Raw genomic sequence first — 6,467 nt, forward strand, 5'->3', positions numbered from 1 at the left:
ACCTCACCCACGTGTGAACTCAGGAAGGTGGGGACTGAAGACTCTTGGAGCCTCGGGGCTGTGTGACCTTGGGCAGGAAGCTGCCCCTCTCTGGGGAAATGCTTAACCTCTCTTTGCCCAGGACGAGGTGAGACATCCAGAGGCTGTCCCCGCCTCCTTCCCACTCCTAAGAGAACACTTTCAATGTCACTGATGCACAGAGAGAGGAGTTGAGGAGTGAACGACAGGTTGTAGTTTTTACTCATGTTCACGAAGGATGTATTCACCTCAGTGAGGTGGCGTTCTTTCCAGATTTGGGTTCCCCATTTAATAACAGCTTTATGGAAGGGCGCCTGGGGTCAAGGGTCAGCAGGGAGGTGACCGCAAGGTCTCCGCGGGGACCTGGATCTGGAGAGGCTGGGGGTGAGACGCTAGAATTTTTCCCACCCTGAGATTTTCCTCAGTCGGTTGAGCGACCGACTCAGGCTCAGGTCGCAATCTCACAGTCAGTGAGTTGGAGCCCCACGTGGGGCTCTGTGCCGACAGCTCGGAGCCTGGAGCCTGCTTCGGATTCTGTGTCTCCCTCTCTCTCTGCCTCTCCCCATTTCTCTCTATCTCTCTCAAAAATAAATAACGTTATCATATAAACTTCTAAAGCAAACACTAAAAGAACAAAGCGGAGTTCTAGCTAATAAACCTACAAAGAAGATAAAATGGAATCATTAAACACTCAATCCAAATAAAGGTGGAAAAAGGGAACAAGGATACCATGAGACAGATTTTTTTTTTTTCAACGTTTATTTATTTTTGGGACAGAGAGAGAGACAGAGCATGAACGGGGGAGGGGCAGAGAGAGAGGGAGACACAGAATCGGAAACAGGCTCCAGGCTCTGAGCCATCAGCCCAGAGCCTGACGCGGGGCTCGAACCCACGGACCGCGAGATCGTGACCTGGCTGAAGTCGGACGCTTAACCGACTGCGCCACCCAGGCGCCCCGAGACAGATTTTTTTAAAAGTCAAGACGACAGGGGCGCCTGGGTGGCTCAGTCAGTTAAGTGTCCGACTTCGGCTCAGGTCACGATGTCACGGTTCACGGGCTGGAGCCCCACATCGGGCTCTGTGCTGACAGCTCAGAGCCTGGAGCCTGCTTCGGATTGTGTGTGTGTCTCTCTCTCTCTCTCTGCTCCTCCCTTGCTCACACTCTGTCTCTCTCTCTCAAAAACAAATAAACATTAAAATTTTTAAAAAAATATTAAGTAATCTCTACACCCAACATGGGTCTTGAATTCACGACCTTGAGATCAGGGTCCTCGGACTGAGCCAACTAGGTGCCCCTAAACTTCCTCAACTTAATAAAAGTCATCTACAAAGATCTCCACTAACATTTTACTTACTGGCGAAAGACTGATCACTCTCTGGGGTCAGGAATAGGATAAGAGCGTCTACTGGCACACTTTTATTAAATATTGTAACAGATCCTTACCAGGGCAATAAGGCAGGAAAAAGGAAATAAAAGGGAACAGATTGGAGAAGAAGTAAAATTCCATTTGTGGATGACATGATTATGTAGATAGAAAATCCTAAGTGTTCTAGCAAAAACCAGAGGAAAAAAAAAAACACACACAAAAAAACCCAACCCAGCATTAATAATTGATTTTAACAAGGTTGCAACATACAAGGTAAACATAATAAATTAATCGTAGTTCTAGATGCTGCTTTTTTTTAAATAATTTTTTTTTAATTTTTTTTTCAACGTTTATTTATTTTTGGGACAGAGAGAGTCAGAGCATGAATGGGGGAGGGGCAGAGAGAGAGGGAGACACAGAATCGGAAGCAGGCTCCAGGCTCTGAGTCATCAGCACAGAGCCCGATGCGGGGCTTGAACTCACGGACCGGAAGATCATGACCTGAGCTGAAGTCGGACGCTCAACCGCCGGAGCCACCCAGGCACCCCCCCCCCGCCCCAAATCCAACTTTCAAATGAGTAAAAGCCTTGACTGACACTTCCAAAAAGAAAATGTATGAATGGCCAACAAACACACAAAGATATTCAACATCTACATACAATTACCAGAGAAATTCAAATTAATACCACAAAGAGATATCAGTACACACTTTCTAGGAAGGCTAAAATTTTGCACGACTCTCAAAAACAGACATTGGCAAAAGTGTGGAGTAGCTGGAACGCTCACATATTATTGAAGGGAATGTAAAATCGTACCTCACTCTGGAAAACAGGTTGGCAGTTTCTTGTGAAGTTGAACATACGTTTACGTGATAACTCAGAAATTCCTTTTGGGCATCTACCCAAGAGAAATGAAAGCATATGTCTACAAAAAGGCTTTACACAAATGTTCATGGAAGATTTACTCATAATATCCAAAGAACTGGAAATAATCCAAACGTTTATGAATAGGTAAATAGAAAGAAATCACAGTATTTTCATTTACTGGATGTCACTCATCAATAAAAAGGAATAGCTTACAACATGGGTGAATCCAAAACCGTGACATTGAAAGAAAGAAGCCAGCCCTGAAAGTGCACAGGAAAATGCCATTTTCATTTATATGAAATTCTAGTCTATGCAAAGCTAATCCATCAACGTAAACCAGATCTGTGATCGCCCGGAGGAGTTAGGGAAGACTGTCTGGAAAGAAGAACAAAAAGGACTTCTTGGAATAATAAAAATGTAGTATTCCTTGATTAGTATGGGGATCATACAAATGTATACATTTTTCAGAACTCAATGACCCATATGTGTGTCATGTGAGCATTTTATTATCTGTAAATTAGACGTCTACAATGTTGATTTTTTTAATTTAAAAACATTTTTTAAGTTTATTTTGAGAGAGAGCAAGGTGGGGGGAGGGGCAGGGAGAGGGAGAGAGAGAGAGAGAGAGAGAGAGAGAGACAGAAACCCAAGCAGGCTCCACACTGTCAGCCCAGAGCCCGATGCAGGGCTCGATCTCACGAACCGTGAGATCATGACCTGAGCCCAAATCAACAGCCGGACACTTAACTGACGGAGCCACCCCGGCTCCCCCGCGCCGAAGCAAATTTTTTAAAAAGCAAGTTTTGAGAAATTCCCAAAATAAATGGAAAACATTAACTCACAGATTAAAGAATCTCAGTGAGTCCCAAACACTATGACAACCAAAGGGGAGAAAACACGCGGGCATTTTGGTAGACTACTGAATCCAAAGAAAACCAAAATACCAGGAAGCCTCCAGAAAGAAAAAGTCACAGTCAAACTACTCTCAAGAGGAAAAGAAGAGGGTCTAAACGTTCCACAGAAACTACGTAGCAGTGTTAGTTTCTCAGGGCACCCAGAACAAAGTAGGCAGTGTGAAATGAGAATTTACTGTCTCACTTCTGAAGGCTACAAAGTCTGAAATCAAGGTGTCCCCGGGGCCCTGCTCTCTGACGGCAGAGGGAGAATCCTTTCTTGCCTTCTTCCAGCTCCCAACGACTCCCTGTGTCCCTCACTTCACATGGCCGTTTTTCTTTCTCTCTCTCTCTCTTTGTAAAGTTTTTAATTTTATTATTTTTGAGAGAGAGCACGCGCAAGCATGTAAGGGGCAGGAAGAGAGGGGGACAGAGAGGATCCGAAGGAGGGTCTGTGCTGACGCGGGGCTCGAACTCACGAACCACGGTATCATGACCTGGGCCGAAGTTGGACGCTCAACCGACTGAGCCACCCAGGAGCCCCATATGGCCATTGTCTTATAAGAACAGCAGTCATATATTTTAGAGGTACACCGTATTCCAGTATGACCTCATATATTTTTTTTTTAAGCTGAGTATGGAGCCTGATGCGGGACTCAGTCTCACGACTGTGAGATCGTGACCTGAGCCGACATCAACAGTCAGATGCTTAACTGACTGAGCCACTCAGCCGCCCCCAGTATGACGTCATCTTAACTAGTTACATCTGCAACACTATTTTCCAATAAGGTCACATTCTAAGGTCCTGGGGATTAGACTTCAACCTATCTTTGGGGGGGGCTACAATTCAATCCAGAACAGATGTCAAAAGACAATGGAATAAAATGTTTAAAGCACCGAAAGGAAAAAGAAATTGTCACCCCAGGGGCGTCTGGATGGCACAGTCAGATAAGTCCGACTCTTGATCTCGGCTCAGGTCATAGTCTCACAGTTTGTAAGTTCAAGCCCCGCATCAGGCTCTGTGCTGATGGTGCAGAGCCTGCTTGGGATTCTGTCTCTTCTTCTCTCTGGACCTCCCCTGCTTATGCTCTCTCTCTCTCTCTCTCTCTCTCTCAAAATAAATAAATAAACTTAAAAGAAAAGAAATTATTACCCTAGAATTCTATACCAGTGGTAACAGCCTTTAGAAATGAAAGTGAACGATAAGTTGGATTTCATTAAAATTAAAAAGCTTTGTGCATCAAAGAATAGCATAAAGAAAGTGAAAAGACAACTCACAGAATGCAAGAAAATATTTGCACATCACAGATCTGGTGAGAAACTTGTATCTACAACATATAAACAGCTCTTACAATTCAATAATGAAAAGACGACCCGATGTAAAAATGGACCAAGGATCTGAGTAGACATTTCTGAAACAGCACATACAAGTGTCCTATAAGCACATGATGATATGCTCAAAATCATGAGTCACTAGGACAATGCAAGTCAAAACCACAATGAGATACCACTTCAGCCCCCTACGAAGGCTATAATTTTTTTTTTAAGTAGGTTCCACACTCACTGTGGGGCTTGAACTCATAACCCTGAGATCAAGGGTCACATGCTCCACTCAAGGGTCACATGCTCCACTCACTGAGCCAGCCATGTGCCCCAGGATGACTGCAATTAAAAGGACAGACAGTAACAAGTGTTGGCAAGGACGTGGAGAATTCTGAGTTATCATACAGATGAGCCACTCGTGAGTTCCTAAGCCACAACAAGTGAGGGACAGTAAATGATTACTCTTGTTTAAAGCCCGTAAACTTTGGGGGTGATTTGTTACACAGCAGCAGATGTATTCATATCCCTGAATATATTACATGCAAATGAAAATAAACACTCCAATTAAAGAAAAACATTGTCAGACTGGAAGAAAAACAAGATCCCGTTATACACTTTTTACCTAAAAAATTTTTTTTTATCAAATAATCTCTATGCCCACCATGGGGCACAGAGCTCATGACCTCGAGATCAAGAATTGCACACTCCACCACTGAGCCAGCCAGATGCATCTATACTTTTTACCTTAAATATAAAAATCACAGATGGATTTTTTTTAATGTTTATTTACTTTTGAGAGAGAGAGAAAGCAAGTGGGGGGGTGGGGACACAGAGAGAGGGAGAGAGAGAGAATCCCAAGCAGGCTGAGCCCAATGCGGGGCTCAAACTCACCAACAGTGAGATCATGACGTGCGCTGAAACCAAGAGTTGGATGCTCAACCAACTGAGCCACCCAGGTGCCCGTGGATTTAGAGTAAAAGGAAGGGAGCGGGCTCCTGGGTGGCTTCGTTGGTTAAACGTCTGACTCTTTATTTTAGCTCCAGTCACGATCTCACAGTTTTGTGTGATTGAGCCCCTCCCTGACAGCACTAACAGCACTTGGGATTCTCTCTCTCCCCTTCTCTCTGCCTCTCACCTGCTCGTGCATGCATGCTCTCTCTCTCAAATAAATAAAACATTTAAAAAAAATAGGAAGGGAGAATATGTACAAAGCAAATACCAAGTAAAAGAAGGAAAGCTGGCATGGTCATACTAATATCAGACAAAGTAGACTTTAGATAGAAGTATTATAAGAGTTAAGAGGGACATTTCATAATTTAAAATGAGTTAATTAGGAACCTATAATAAACTTGTATGCACCGAATAACATATCTTCAAAAGTATAAAGCAAAAATTGACAGAAAGGGACAGGTAGACACATTTACAATCATACTTGGATATTTTAACATGCTTCATGTAGTAACAGACAGGAGAAGCAAAAAAAAGGGGGGGGGTACCTGGCTGGCTCAGTTGGTAGAGCACATGACTCTTAATCTTGGGGTCATCAGTTCAAGTCCCACACTAGGCATGGAGCCTACTTTTTTTAAAAAAGTCAGAAAATGTATAGATTTGAACAATGCAATTAATCGACTTGAACTGACACATTATAGAACACTACATCCAGTAACTGCAGCATATACGTTTTTTTTCAAGTGTATATGGCCCTTTAAACGAAGCTTCTGGTTTCCAGTTTCAGACGTAAGGAACCGTGGAGGTCACCACTCCATCTTAACAAGTGAAAAGCCGAGCAGACGAAAAACTCAACAACTCTACCAGGAGCCTTAAGAGAGGTGAGGACCCGGGGCAAACCCCTGCCCCCCAGGACCGGAGAGACTGACAGGAGAATACGGAAAATAACAACTTACCGGGGACAGACGCGTGGGCAGAAATGGCTGTGGGAAGCAGGGCCAGGCGGGAACATCAAAACTGTAACTGATGAGTCGCTGGAGGCTCAGTGTGCA

Source organism: Lynx rufus, unplaced genomic scaffold, assembly GCF_022079265.1.
Source record: "Lynx rufus isolate CCGP_SWC_20201006 ecotype Redwood Valley unplaced genomic scaffold, mLynRuf1.p SCAF_16, whole genome shotgun sequence".
Taxonomy (NCBI): Eukaryota; Metazoa; Chordata; class Mammalia; order Carnivora; family Felidae; genus Lynx; species Lynx rufus.